We start from the raw sequence: 16353 nt of genomic DNA on the forward strand, positions 1-16353 counted from the left end.
TCTGGGAATTTGTCCTGTAGGGCTGGCACAAGCAGTCAGTGGAATCAGCCTGATGGGGGAAAGCTCAGGATCCATGTCTGCTGGATGATAGAACTCTGTACAATCAAATATTGGTCAAAGGCAGAACAACAGCATTGGTGCTAGCTAAAGTAACATTGTCACTTCAGTGACGCAGAGGTGAGCAGCAATAGAGGGAAACACTGGCCAAAAGCATCCCATCATTTGTAGAACTTCGAAGGATGTTGTCACTGTCATGTAAGTATGACGAAGGATTCTAATGAATACATTGGAAAGTAGAATGGTTGCAATGGGTCTGGGATCTGAAGGGGGTCAGAGTGAAGCAGACATTCTGTTTTGGATGTAATATGTTGGTCACTCAGCCCAGTGTGGCACCTTCACTAAGTTGGTGCACATAGAGTCATAGAAAGATGAGGTTGTACAGCACAGAAACAGACCCTTCTGTCTAACTTGTCCATGCCAATCACATATCCTAAATTAATCCAGTCTCATTTGCCAGGATTTGGTCAAAACCCTTCCTATTCATGTACCCATCTAGATGCCTTTTAAATGTTGCAATTGTACCAGTCTCAACCACTGCCTCTGACAGTTCATTCTGTACATGCACCACTTTGTGTGTGAAAACGTTGCCCCTTAGGTCCCTTTTAAATCTTTCCCCTTTCACCTTACACCTATGCCCTCTAGTTTTGGATTCCACTACGCTGGGAAAAAGACCTTGGTTATTCATCCTACCTATGTCTCTCATGAAATTTTAAACCTCTCTAAGGTCACCCCTCAGCCTCTATGTATAGCTCAAACCCTCTAACCCCAGAAATAAATCTTTTATGAACCGTTTCAAGTTTAAAAGTGGCTTTCCTAAAGCAGGGAGAGCAGAACTGAAAGCAATATTCCAAAAGGGGCCTGAACAATATCCTGTACGCCGCAGCATGACATCCCAACTCCTATTCTTAATGCAATAATCAACAAAGGCAGACATACCAAACATCTTCTTCACCACCCTGTCTACCTGTGACTCCACTTTCAAGGAACTATGCATCTGCACCATTAGTCTCTTTGTTCAGCAACAGTCCCCGAAGCCCTACCATTAAATGTATAAGTCAGTGGATTACAAGTTGATTTGCCTTACCAAAATGCAACACATCACGTTTATTTAACTTAAACGCCATCTGCCATTCCTTGGCTCATTGGTCTATCTGATCATATTAAGCCCATAGTTGTGGTGAAACTGACCATACAGCTGAAATGATGTGAGTCCTGAAGCTTGGAACAGCCTTTGTGGGCCGGCCTTCTGTATAGTCCAGACAATGTGCGAAATCATCCTGGAGTGCTGTGCTTTGCACAATTGGAGCAAATATTGTGGTACAAGCCTCGTAGCTGGAATAGCTTAGCTACATTGGGTGCTACAAGGCAGACCAAACTTGAGTTGAAAATGTGTTGCTGGTTAAAGCACAGCAGGTCAGGCAGCATCCAAGGAACAGGAAATTCGACGTTTCAGGCCAGAGCCCTTCATCAGGACCGGACTTGAGTGATAACTTGATTCCAGTAAATGCAGGTTGGGATAGAAGACAATCCTCCTCGTATTTGTCACTGTGTCTGTAGACACTTTTTAAATCAAACATTAGTCTACAATTACTCCAGATTCTGGATTAGTGGTGCTGGAAGAACACAGCAGTTCAGGCAGCATCCAAGGAGCAGTAAAATCGATGTTTCGGCAAAAGCTCTTCATCAGGAATACAGACAGAGAGCCTGAAGGATGGAGAGATAAGCTAGAGGAGGGTGGGGATGGGGGTGGGGAGAAAGTAGCATAGAGTACAATAGGTGAGTGGTGGAGGGGATGAAGGTGATAGGTCGGGGGCAGGGGGAGGGTGGAGTGGATAGGTGGAAAAGAAGGTAGGCAGGTAGGCAGGTCATGGGGACAGTGCTGAGCTGGAAGTTTGGAACTAGGATGAGGTGGGGGAAGGGGAAATGAGGAAACTGTTGAAGTCCACATTGATGCCCTGGGGTTGAAGTGTTCCAAGGCAGAAGATGAGGCGTTCTTCCTCCAGGCGTCTAGTGGTGAGGGAGCGGCAGTGAAGGAGGCCCAGGACCTCCATGTCCTCGGCAGAGTGGGAGAGGGAGTTGAAATGTTGGGCCACAGGGCGGTATGGTTGATTGGTGCGGGTGTCCTAGAGATGTTCCTGAAAGCGCTCTGTTAGGAGGTGTCCAGTCTCCCCAATGTAGAGGAGACTGCATTGGGAGCAACGGATACAAAAAATGATATTCGTGGATGTGCAGGTAAAACTTTGATGGATGTGGAAGGCTCCTTTAGGGCCTTGGATGGAGGTGAGGGAGGAGGTGTGGGTGCAGGTTTGCAGTTCCTGCGGTGGCAGGGGAAGGTGCCAGGATGGGAAGGTGAGTTATAGGGGGGCGTGGATCTGACCAGGTAGCCACGGAGGGAACGGTCTTTGTGGAAGGTGGAAAGGGGTGGGGAGGGAAATATATCCCTGGTGGTGGGGTCTTTTTGGAAGTGGCGGAAATGTCGGCGGATGATTTAGTTTATGCGAAGGTTGGTGGGGTGGAAGGTGAGCACCAGGGGTGTTCTGTCCCTGTTACGGTTGGAGGGTTGGGGTCTGAGGGCAGAGGTGCGGGATGTGGACGAAATGCATAGGGGGGCATCTTTAACCACGTGGGAAGGGAAATTGTAGTCTCTAAAGAAGGAGGCCATCTGGTGTGTTCTGTGGTGGAACTGGTCCTCCTAGGAGCAGATATGGCGGAGGTGGAGGAATTGGGAATGCGGGATGGTATTTTTGCAAGAGGAAGGGTGGGAAGAGGTGTAATCTAGGTAGCTGTGGGAGTCGGTGGGTTTGTAAAAAATGTCAGTGTCAAGTCGGTCGTCATTAATGGAGGTGGAGAGGTCCAGGAAAGGGAGGGGGGTGTCAGAGATGGTCCAGGTAAATTTAAGGTCAGGGTGGAATGTGTTGGTGAAGTTGATGAATTGCTCAACCTCCTCGCGGGAGCACGAGGTGGCGCCAATGCAGTCATCAATGTAGCGGAGGAAGAGGTGGGGAGTGGTGCTGGTGTAATTATGGAAGACCGACTGTTCTACGTAGCCAACAAAGAGACAGGCATAGCTGGGGCCCATATGTGTGCCCATGGCTACCCCTTTGGTCTGGAGGAAGTGGGAGGATTCAAAGGAGAAATTGTTAAGTGTGAAGATCAGTTCGGCCAAACGAATGAGAGTGTCGGTGGAAGGGTACTGTTGGGGATGTTGGGAGAAGAAGAAATGGAGGGCTTGGAAGCCCTGGTCTTGGCAGATGGAGGTATAGAGGGATTGGATATCCATGGTGAAGTTGAGGCATTGGGGTCGGGGAAACGGAAGTCTTGGAGGAGGTGGAGGGTGTGGGTGGTGTCTCGAACGTATGTGGGGAGTTCCTGGACTAGGGGATAGGACAGTGTTGAGGTAGGTAGAGATTTGTTTGTTCTGGTCTTTTCCTTTTACTACAAGCCATTTTCCAAAGTCCAAAGGTCATCTTCAGCTCACAATTCCCAGTCATCACATGTTTACCTGTCCATGCTTTCACCTTGTTTTGGGAAGTTTTTAAAATAGATTTTAAAGTCAGAGAGCTTAGGCCACTCCAGGTCCGATTGTGTAGCTATAAAGACATATAATAAACTGTTCCTGGTTCAAATTTCTACAGGGCTATGTTGTGGACTTTTTATACCTTATAATCAGACCCAAACATAATAACTGGCAATGAGGGTGAATCACAGCCCATTAGTTGTGTGCTGTCATTGTTTTTTGAAAGAAGAGAGGAGATTGATCATTGCCTGGACTTTGAAAATAGTGCAGGATTTTGGAAGTAGCATGACAACCAAAAAATGCCAAGGGATGTGGTCACAAGGTGACTCAGTCTGTGGTCGATCCCAGGGAAGAAGGGTACTCACTGGGGAGTCAATGGAGAGTGGCGGTTGTGAGGGGACTCAGGCAGCAGCCAACATCTGAAAATGGGGAGTACTCACACGTGAGTTTACCCGAAATCATCATGGAGAGTGTACACCAAGGGGCTTAGGCTGTAAGCAGCTATCTAGATTCAAGTGGCAGGAAAGCAAAATGGCAAGTCAATTTGAAGTAATGGGATCTTTTAACAAAGAGACACAGAAAGCTGAATTCTGGACACCAAATATTTTAATGCATACTTGATGACAAACAAAGTGGCTGAAGATTTAGTGGTACCAGTTTACTTGAGCACCGGTAGGAGCAAAACCTTTGCAATTCTAAGGAGTCTAGTGCAACAGAGAACTCAGTAGACAAGACATATAAAGAACTATATGAAGTGTTGAAATGTACCAATGAGGATCTAAAATCTGGATTTAGGCCATTGTCAGGAACAACCATTTAAATCATGTCTTTACAACTACAAAATGGCTCCTTCATGCAAGTAACATAAAGTAACATAACAAAATGGCTTCTCAGAGCAAATTAACAATTTGGTTTATAATGGCATCTAACTCTGCTGAATACGGCATTCCTGAACTAATTGAAAGGGATTAGCAAACAATTCTCTGTTCATAGTATGATTTAAAAAATCCTAAATTGACCTTGGAAACCAGGTATCCCGGAGATTACAAAATCACAATGTTTCTGCCATGGGAGTTTAAGTTTCTTGTAATCTCTCCCTACATTAGCAGAGTGGTGCCGCGACCTGATGTACAATTGACCATTCTTCATCTCTGTGTCTATTTCCATTTCCACATCAACACTCTGCTCTTAGGCTAAGAGCATTCTAAAACATCTTCGGCCTCTGCCAATTTATTTAATTCAGGGTTTATTTGTTGTGAGGTAATTAGTGTCAATTATACCAAATTTTCCACTTGGTTGATCCTCACTTCTCAAAAATGTTTCAACGATCCTTTCACTTGCTTCTGGTGTCACATCAACCCTGATTGATGGATTTTCATTAATCACTGCCCTGGTTGCCACACATGAAGGAAAGATACCAGGAACCTGTTCTTGTAATTGGTGTTATAATCTTGGTGTTGCCAAATCATTAGCCAGAAGTAAATCTATTCCCTCAACAGGTCATGTTTTTACTATTCTGACAATTACATTTCCCAGTAACAAATCACATTCTAGTTATGCTTTATATTCTCCACCAATCTAGTTTATTAATACCTTTAGCTCCCATTGAGCTCTCTGAGGGAAAGTCAATTCTTTCTCCAAAAAGTGACTGTGTTGTATCTCTTTATCTGACTATGTTTAGCTATCTTAGCTGAAGAAAAATAACTCACAATTCTTTTATTTAAAAATCTTGCATTGCTCTCACCTATTTTACAGCTTATTTTACTAATGACAGAAATCATTTCCAACCATTTTTGTTACAGTTAGAGCTACAACCTTGTCCATGATATTGTCTTTTGCTGTTCCCTTCAACTCATTTTACTAACTCCTATAAGTCAAATGGGTTTTCCAGCAACTTCCAAATCTTCCAAAAACACAAGTTGTTCCCTACTGTCCATTCCCTACCCTGGATATTTGCTTTCTGTTGTCTCTGCTTTGGACACTTTGTCCCAATTATGTATTAAAAACACTTTAGCCCAGTGCTCTTGTGGATGGCGATGAATGTACATAGAATTTGGTTTGCGGTTCAATTCAATTTTAGTTACAAAATATTCCTTATTAAAAATACCATGTGAGCCATTGTCAAAATTCTCATAATGTTTACCCTCTATCTAGCTTTAACCATCTGAGAAAAAGGATATTACCTGCAATTATCCATGTGTTGAGCTGGGCCATTGGAATTTCCTTCCTCTCCAAACTAGGAATAGCTCTCTTCCTTGCAGGTCAGGGTGAATCTTCACTTGAGTCTTCTAGGGTTGCTGAAGGACTTCTGTCATGGGTGTTGCTGCGAGTCTTCAATGACGTGTGCTTCCATGTTTGTGTTACTTTCCTACTTTGCCCCACCTTTAACCAATGGGGTCATGAATGTAGTTCAAAGCCTCCAATGGGGTTATGCCAACATCTATGATTGTTGGCATGCTAAAGAGGTGTGAAGTGCATGTTCTCAGACACTGGCTGGAAGTCAAGGTACCAGAAAGCCAGATTAATACTTCTCTGATATGCAACCCTCAATCTTGATGTAACTAGCTCTCCTAAATCTTTGTGACTTTTTGATCTTGGTTTCCATTGTTCTCTGTTGCTGATAACTGCTGCTTAATTAAGTTTGACCAGTTTTCTGTCAGGCCCGATTTCTCCAGCTGCAGGTCAATTCAGAATGTCCAATTTTGGGCTTGACTACTGGCACCTCTGTTGATCCCTTGAAGTTTCCAGTCAAAATGGGATCACAGGCCCAGACCATGATCTTGTGCAGGCATGTATCAAGTCTCAGATGGATAGCCTAATTCTCTGAGTATCTAGGTTTCCTTTTGTACATTGACAAAATTACCCTATAAAGCAAGCATCTTCCTTATGCACATCAATAAGTTTAACAGTACTACATGTGTATATATAACAATACCATAAATTGAGAATTAGCTAATTTATGGATTCTGGCTCGACCCCCTCAAACCTCTTTGGGGATTACTAGCATTCAATAGACTAAAATGCATATCATGCAACAATTTATGTAGTCCTTTCAAGTAACAAAGAATAAAGAATGGCACAGAAGAGTACCTCCTAAATGTTCTACCACTCCTGTTGGCACTTACCACCCATAATATTAAAAATCCACCTCTCATATCTCCGTTAAACTTACCCCTTCTTACCTTAAATAAATATCCCCTCATAATTAATATTTCTGCTTTGGGAAAAAAGCTCTGACTCCATTCTATCCATGCCTCTCATAATTTAGTAAATCACGTTGTCCCTCATCCTCACGTTTGTCTAATCCTTCCTCATAGCTAATAACTTCCAAACCAGGCAACATCCTGGTAAATGTTTCTGTACCCTCTCTGAAGCCTGTAGATAATATGGTACCTAGTACCAATACTTCTTTTGCTATGGCAAACAGCAATGTACACAATATTCCAAATGTGGTCTAACTAAAGTTTGATATAGAGTGTGGTGCTGGAAAAACACAGCAGGTCAGGCAGCATTGAAGGACCAGGAAAATTGGCGTTTCGGGCAAAACCTACACCCACACTTCCCCCCTCACCTCTGTCCAAGGCCCCAGAGGAAGCTTCCCCATCCATCACATTTTGACCTGCACTTCCATATATGTCATTTATTGTACCCGTTGTTCCCGATGCGGTCTGCTCTATATTGGAGAGACCTGGCGCCTATTTTCAGAGTGCTTTAGAGAGAATCTCTGGGACGTCCGCACCAATCAACTCCACCTCCCTGTGGCCAAACACTTTAACTCCCCCTCCCACTCTGCCGAGGGCATACAGGTCCTGGGCCTCCTCCATCACCACTCCCTTAACACCTGAAGCCTGAGGAAGAATGCCTCATCTTCCGCCTTGGGACCCTCCAACCCCATGCCATCAATGTGGAATTTACCCGTTTCCTCATTTCCCCTCTTTCCCACCTTATCCCAGTTCCAACCTTCTGGCTCAGGATTGCCCTCATGAACTGTCCTACCTGTCCATCTTCCTTCCTATTCGCTCCATCCTCTCCTCTGACCTATCACCATTACCCCCACCTACATCCACCTATCTCACTCTCACCTACCTTTCTCCCAGCCCCACTTCCCTCCCATTTATTTCTCCACACCGAGGCCCCAGCCTTAGTCGTGATGAAGGGCTTTTGCCCGAAATGTCGATTTTCCTCCTCCTCAGATGCTGCCTTACCTGCTGTGCTTTTCCAGCACCACACTCTTGACTCTAATCTCCTGCATCTGCAGTACTCACTTTTGCCTCATAAAGTTTGATACAGCTGCAACATGACTTGCCAATTTTTATACTCTTTATAATTATTTTACACTTTTATACAAACATGCTATATGCCTTCTTGACTACCTTATTCATATGTGCTGCCACTTTCAGGGAACTGGATTTCTTCGCCTAGATCTCTCTATATGTTGTTTCTATAAAAGGTTTTACCATTTATTGTATATTTTCCTCCTGCATTAGATCTCCCAAAATGCATCACCTTGCATTTATCTGGATTGAATACCATCTGCCATTTCTCTGCCCATGACTCTGGCCTATGGATATGCCATTGTATTCTCTAGCAATCCTCCTCAGTCTCTGCAACTCCCCAAATCTTCATGTTTCCCACTAACTTACTAAATTAGGCCGTCTACATTTTCCTACAAATCATTTATGTATATATTGCAAACAAAGGGGGCCCAGCGTTGATCTCTGTGGAACAACTCTGATCACAGATCTCAGAAAAACACTTTTTCACTGCCACAGTCTGTCTTCTATTATTAAGCCAGTTCTGTATTTACCTTACCAATTCATGCAGATCCCAGGTGACTTCACCTGCCATGAGGGACCTTGTCAAAAATCCGCATACACAACATTAACCATCCTCAATTAATCATTTTTTGTCACTTCCTCAAAACACTCAATCAAGTTTGTGAGACTTGACCTTCCTTGCACAAAAAGATGCTGCAATTTGCTAATAAGTCCTCATTTTCCTAAATGTGCACAAATCCTAAGGCAGTGGCTGGAAGTCAAGGCGCCTAGAAGTCTGATCAAAACTTCTCCAATACACAACCCTCGGGCTGGTTATAACTGGCTTTCCCAAAGCTTTGTGACGTCTTTGTCTTTGGTTTCCATTGTTCTGTGTAGTTGATAGTTGCTGGCTGCTCATTAATGTAGTTTGGCCAATTTTCTGTCAAGCCCAATTTCTCCAGCTGTGGGTCAATTTAGAATGTCCAATTTTGGGCCTGTGATCACTTGCCTACACTTCCTTTCACTCTCCCACTTTCTATTATTCTCAAATTTGCGAGAGTGATGGAAAAAATGTTTATGGATTGGTATATAGTCTTTAGCCATTATAGCTGCTTCCTTGCCACCACTCTTTGGTCTTCTACATGAGTTCTGATTATAGAAGGTAACAAAGTTTCAAATTCTTCTAAAAGAATTGTTGGTCTGATCAGTGAGTTTGCAGATAACACGAAGATTAGTGGAGTAGCATAAAGCATAAGGGACTGTCAAAGAATACAGGAGAATATAAATAAACTGGAGAGTTCGGCGGATAAGTGGCAGATGGAGCTCAATCCAGGCAAATGTTTGGTGATGCATTTTGGGAAGTCTAATTCTAGAACAAATTATACGGAAGAGCCTTGGGAAAAGTTGATGAGCAGAGAGATCTGGGTGTTCAGGTCCATTGTACCTTGAAAGTGGTTGCACAGGTGGATAGAGTGGCCAAAAAGGCATATGGTATGCTTGCCTTCATCGGACAGGCTATTGAGTATAAGAGCTGGCAGGTCATGTTAAATTATACATGACATTGGCTTGGCCGCATTTAGAATATTGTGTACAATTCTGGTTGCCACATTACCAAAAGGATATGGACTCTTTGGAGAGGGTGCAGAGAAGGTTTATGAGCATGTTGCCTGGTGTGGAAGGTGCTAGCTATGAAGAGAGGTTGAGTAGGTTAGGATTGTTTTCACTAGAAAAAAGGAGATTGAAGGGGGACCTGATTGAGGTCTACAAAATCATGAAGAGTATAGACAGGGTGAATAGAGATAAGCCTTTTCCCAGGGTGAAGGATTCAATCATGAGAGGTCACATGTTCAAGGTGAGAGGAGAAAAGTTTAATGGGGATACACGCGGCAAGTACTTTATATGGAGAGTGGTAGGTGCCTGGAACACATTGCCAGCAGAGATAGTAGAGGCAGGCATGGTAGATTCATTTAAGATGTGTCTGGATAGATGAATGAGTAGCTGGGGAGCAGAGATATAAATGCTTAGGAATTGGACAATAAGTAGAGACAGTGGATTTAGATCTGCACAGGTATGGAGGGCCGAAGGGCCTGTTCCTGGGCTGTAAATTTTCTTTGTTCTTTGTTCTAATAATTTCTCTGAGACCATCATAAGTAATCTCAGACTCTAATACTCTTATCCACCTATCAAAATTATTTTGTTTAACTCTTTCAAACACAGTATAAATTTGACTGAGAAAACTATAGTTCAATTAGTTTAGATGGATCAGTTTTTGTTCAATGTCTGCAGGAGGGTTTTCTGACACAGTATTTAGACAGGTCAACAAGGGGCAATACCATATTGGATTTGGTGCTGGGTAATGAACCCAGCCAGGGATTAGATTTGGAGATACGTGAGCACTTTGGTGATAGTGACCACAATTCGGTTATGTTTACTTTAGTGATGGAAAGGGATAGGTATATACCAGAGAGGAAGAGCTACAGCTGGGGAAAAGGCAGTTATGCAGCGATTAGACAAGATTTAGGATGCACAGGAAACTTCAGGCGATGGGCACAATAGAAATGTGGAATTAATTCAAGGAACAGCTACTGTGTTTTCTTGATAAGTAAGTTCCTGTCAAATAGGGAAGAAGTTGTTGAGTGCAGGAGCTGTGGTTTACTAAGGAAGTTGAATCTCTTGTCAAGAGGAAGAAGAAGGCCTAAGTTAGGATGAGATGTAAAGGCTTAGTCAGGACAATTTAGAGTTACAGGTTAGCCTGGAAAGACCTAAAGAGAGAGTGAAGATGAGTGAGGAGGAGACATAAGTTGTTGGCGAATAGGATCAGGGAAAATCCTAAAGCTTTCTATATGCATATAAGGAATAAAAGAATGACTAGAGTAAGATTAGACCCAATCATGGACAGTAGTGGGATGTTGTTCTTGGAGTCAGAGGAGATAAGGGAAGCGCTAAATAAATATTTTTCATTAGTATTCACACTCGAAAAGGACAACATTGTCGAGGAGAATACTGAGATACAAGCGACTACACTAGATGGGATTGAGATTCACAAGGAGGAGGTGTTAGAAATCCTGGAAAGTATGAAAATAGATAAATCCCCAGGCCAAATGGGATTTATCCTAGGATTCTCTGGGAAGGCAGGGAGGAGATTGCCGAGCCTCTGGCTTTGATCTTTATGTTGTCATAGACTAGAGGAATAGTATCAAACGACTGGAGGGTAGCAAATGTTGTTCCCTTGTTCAAAAAGAGGGTAGAGACAACCCTGGTCATTTTAGACCAGTGAGCCTTAGTTGGGTTGTGGGTAAAGTGTTTGAAAAGGTATAAGAGATAGGATTTATAATCATTTCGATAGAGATAAGTTGATTAGGGATAGTTTTGTGAAGGGTAGGTCGTGCCTTATTGAGTTCTTTGAGAAGGTGACAAAATAGGTGGATGAGGGTAAAGCCATTGATGTGGTATATATGGATTTCAGTGAGGCATTTGGTAGAGTTCCCCACGGTAGGCTACTGCACAAAATACGGAGGCATGGAATTGAAGATGATTTAGCGGTTTGGATCAGAAATTGGTTAGCTGAAAGATGACAGAGGGTGGAGATTGATGGGAAACATTCATCTTGGAGTTCAGTTACTAGTAGTGTATCGCAAGGATCTGTTTTGAATCCACTGCTGTTTGTCATTTTTACAAACGACCTGGATGAGGGCTTAGAAGGATGGGTTAGTAAATTTGTGGACGACACTAAGGTTGGTACAGTTGTGGATAGTGCCGAGGATATTATAGGTTACAGAGGGACATATATAACCTGCAGAGCTGGGCTAAGAACTCTGGTGCGGCCACACTTGGAGTATTGCATTCAGTTCTGGTCACTGCATTATAGGAAGGATGTGTAAACTTACGAAAGGGTTCAGAAGAGATTTATTCCGATGTTGCTGGTAGGGAGGGAAAGTCTTATGAGGAAAGTTTGAGGGACTTGAGGCTGTTTTCATGTGAGAGAAGAAGGTTGACAGCTGACTTAATTGAGACATACAAGATAATCAGAGGGTTAGATCGGGTGGATAGTGAGAGCCTTTTTCCTCAGATGGTGATAGCTTGCACAAGGGGACATAGCTTCATATTGAGGGCTGATAGATATTGGACAGATGTCAGAATAGTTTCTTTACTCAAAGAGTAGAAGGAATGTGGAACGCATTGCCTGCAACAGTAATAGACTCGCCAACTTTAAGGGTATTTAAGTAGTCATTGGATAAACATATGGACGGGAATGGAATAGTGTAGGTTAGATGGTGTTTGGATTGGTTTCACAAGGCAGCACAACATTGAGGGCCAAAGGGCCTACACTATGCTGTAATGTTCCATGTTCTTTGTTCTATATTCTAAATTTGTCCAGGCTATTTCCATACAATCTGAAACCTCTGCCTATATGTTTCTGGAACCAACTGATATGCGTTTAGAATATCCGTTTTCACCTCAGCATAACCCCTAGTACACTCCTCTGACAGGCATGCATAAATCTCTTGTTTTTCACCAGTTAATTTACTTTGCATATGTAAGAGCTGAAAATGTGTTGCTGGAAAAGCGCAGCAGGTCAGGCAGCATCCAAGGAGCAGGAGAGTCAACGTTTCGGGCATGAGCCCTTCTTCAGGAATGAGGAAAGTGTGTCCAGCAGGCTAAGATAAAAGGTAGGGAGGAGGGACTTGGGAAAGGGGCATTGGAAATGCGATATGTGGAAGGAGGTCAAGGTGAGGGTGATAGGCCGGAGTGGGGTGGGGTCAGAGAGGTCAGGAAGAAGATTGCAGGTTAGGAAGGCGGTGCTGAGTTCAAGGGATTTGACTGAGACAAGGTGGGGGGAGAGGAAATGAGGAAACTGGAGAAATCTAAGTTCATCCCTTGTGGTTGGAGGGTTCCTAGGTGGAAGATGAGGTGCTCTTCCTCCAGCTGTCGTGTTGCTATGGTCTGGCGATGGAGGAGTCCAAGGACCTGCATGTCCTTGGTGGAGTGGGAGGGGGAGTTGAAGTGTTGAGCCACGGGGTGGTTGGGTTGGTTGGTCCCGGTGTCCCAGAGGTGTTCTCTGAAACGTTCCGCAAGTAGGCGGCCTGTCTCCCCAATATAGAGGAGGCCACATCAGGTGCAGCGGATGCAGTAAAATGATGTGTGTGGAAGTGCAGGTGAATTTATGGCGGATATGGAAGGATCCCTCGGGGCCTTGGAGAGAAGTAAGGGAGGAGGTGTGGGTGCAAGTTTTGCATTTCTTCCGGTTGCAGGGGAAGGTGCCGGGCATGGAGGTTGGGTTGGTGGGGGGTGTGGACCTGATGTGAGAGTCACGGAGGGAGTGGTCTTTTCAGAACGCTGATAGGGGAGGGTAGGGAAATATATCTCTGGTGGTGGGGTCCATTTGGAGGTGGTGGAAATAACAACAGATGATACGATGTATATGGAGTTGGTGGGGTGGTGGGTGAGGACCAGTGGGGTTCCGTCCTGATGGCAATTGGAAGGGGGGGGGCTCAATGGGGAGAAGCAGGAAGTGGAGGAGATGTGGTGAGGGCATCGTCGATCACGTCTGCAGGGAAATTGCGGTCTTTAAAGAAGGAGGCTATCTGTGTTGTACGGTATTGGAACTGGTCCTCCTGGGAGCAGATGCGGCGGAGACAAAGGAATTGGGAGTATTGTCAGTGGAAGGGTACAGGTTGGTACGGCGGGAAAGGAAGAAGCGGAGGGCTTTGAGTCCTTCGTGATGGGGGATGCAGGTGTACAGGGACTGGATGTCCATGGTGAAGATAAGGCGTTGGGGACGGGGGAAACGAAAATCATGGAGGAGGTGGAGGGCGTGGGTGGTGTCCCGAATGTAGGTGGGGAGTTCTTGGGCCAAGGGGGACAGGACCGTGTTGAGGTATGCATAAAAGAGGTCTGTGGGGCAGGAGCAGGCTGAGACAATGGGTCGGACAGGGCAGTCAGGTTTGTGGATTTTGGGCAGGAGGTAGAAACAGGCGGTGCGGGGTTGTGGGACCATGAGGTTGGAGGTGGTGGATGGGAGATCCTCTGAGGTGATGAGGTTATGGATGGTCTGGGAGATGATGGTTCCTTTCCCACCGTACCAACCAGTACCCTTCCACTCTTCCTTTCCCGTCGTACCAACCAGTACCCTTCCACTCTTCCTTTCCCGCCGTACCAACCAGTACCCTTCCACTGACACCCTCCTTCAACTGACTGAACTGGTCCTCACCCTAAACATCTTCTCTTTCCAATCCTCCCACTTCCTCCAAACCAAAGGAGTAGCCTTGGGCACCCGCATGGGCCCCAACTATGCCTGCCTCTTCGTAGGATATGTGGAACAGTCCTACAACCTGTACCCTTCCACTGACAATTCCTTCGTCTCCGCCGCAACTGCTCCCAGGAGGACCAGTTCCAATACCGTACAACCCAGATGGCCTCCTTCTTCAAAGACTGCAATTTCCCCGCAGACGTGATCGACGATGCCCTCCACCGCATCTCCTCCACTTCCCGCTCCTCCGCCCTTGAGCCCCCCCCTCCAATCGCCTCCAATCCACACTTTCTCCTTTGAATATGTAAGATCCAATCTGCTTTTTGCTACCTTTTATGTGTAGCTATCTTCTCAAATTAACTGAAAGTACTTCAGCATCCTTGCCTCCAAGTTTGGTAAAGCCTGTAATTTCTTGAACGTCTGAGTGAACCACAGATTATGAATAAACCTTCCTCTTTCAAATTTTTCCAAACCTCTACTTTAGCTTGCTGAAGTTGTATTGCTTTTAATTTACAATTCTATTCTCTCTCTTCCTTTAGGAATTCAAGTTTTTATAACTTCTAACTCTCTTTGGAATTCACTTTGTTTCTCACTTTCCACAATTTGGAATTCCATCTCCAAGTTTGTCATTTCCGTTTGCCTGAGCTGCAACTCAAGGTTCATTAATGCATCTGTTCTACTACCTGTACCACCCTATTTCTCTATTTCTACCAAACCACACTGTTTCATTATTAAATCTATAATATCTGCCTCCTTGGATTGCTCTGGCAACTTTATTTCTAACCTGCTGGCTAACACTGCTAGGTGAGCTTTAGTTGGACTTTGCAACCATGTCAGGGAAACTTCTCTCCGTTTCAAAAACTCTTAATCTATTAATCCAGAGATCCAGGTAATGTTTTGAGGTCTTGGATTTGAGTCCTGCCGTGGTTCACTGATATCCCTCAGGGAAGTTATTTCAATGGTTCCTAATCAGACTTTTGAATACACAACCCCAGACTTTGTGAATAATTAACTCCAGATACTGGTTTCATATCTTAAACAAAAGACAAATTTATTAAACACACAATAACTTTAACAGGAGAAAGTGAGGACTGCAGATGCTGGAGACCAGAGCTGAAAAATGTGTTGCTGGAAAAGCGCACCAGGTCAGGCAGCATCCAAGGAGCAGGAGGAGAAGGGCTTATGCCCAAACGTCGATTCTCATAACTTTAACAGGTAAAGTTAAACGAAAAGAGTAATCAAATTAATGCCAATGCTTTAAACCCATACATTTTGTTCTTAACCTTCATTCACATAAAAGACAAGGAAATAAGCAGTTAAAGGATAAATAAAAGAAAACAAAGTAAAACTAGCCAAATTACTTAAATGGTTTTCAGAATGTGTTGTTTTGCAGGCAGGGCTCCTTGGTTGCTTTTCTGCAGATGTCAATTAGATTCCCATTTTCAATTCATTCAGGTCGAGTTTATTATACTTCCAACTCAGCTTTCTACTCTCTGGGCTTCCAAACATTGGAAGAGAGGTTAGGGAGGGAGGGAGGGAGCTTTCAAAATCTTCATGCCTTGCCATCAGCAGCCAAAGTTCCTCCCTCCAGAAGACACAGTTCAAACTCCAATCTGGTCCTTCCTGACCATCTTTCCCTAAGAGTTCAATTACACTCAACATCTGCCATTTGCTTGAATATACGGGTGTCTCTCAAACTTGCTGGAATCAATTACCTGCTACTGACTTCATTAATAGCCAACTTTTGCTTAAACACAATCCCACTCCTGGTGTAAATCATATATGTACACAGATAGTGGACATGCACACCAATGTTCCTTGGTGCTTCCTAAGGTCCTCTCATTCATCATTCCTATTTGTCCTGCCCAGGTTCCTTATTTAACTTTTGTCTAAACCATTTGCTACTGATCAGCCAATCCATATCCTTTCGTACTCTAAGGCTGTCCTCCTCACTATTTCCTCCCATCAATTTTTGTACTACCTGTGAACTTACTGATCAATCCTCCTACATTCAAGCCTAAATCATTTATTTAAACTACAAAAGCAAGGGCCCTGTGGGATACCATGGACATAGTTTTTCAGTCAGAGACACATGCCTCAACAATTGCGCTCAGCTTCCTGCTATTCAGCTAATTGTGCATCTAGTTCATCAAATTTTCGAAAGGATCCCATTGTCTCTTACCTTCGCTGTCAAATCTCCCATGCTGGACCTTATCAAAAAGCTTGCTGAAGTCCAAGTAGACTATATCAAAAGCATTTCCCTCATTTAC

The sequence above is a fragment of the Hemiscyllium ocellatum genome, chromosome 10 (assembly GCF_020745735.1).
Source record: "Hemiscyllium ocellatum isolate sHemOce1 chromosome 10, sHemOce1.pat.X.cur, whole genome shotgun sequence".
Taxonomy (NCBI): Eukaryota; Metazoa; Chordata; class Chondrichthyes; order Orectolobiformes; family Hemiscylliidae; genus Hemiscyllium; species Hemiscyllium ocellatum.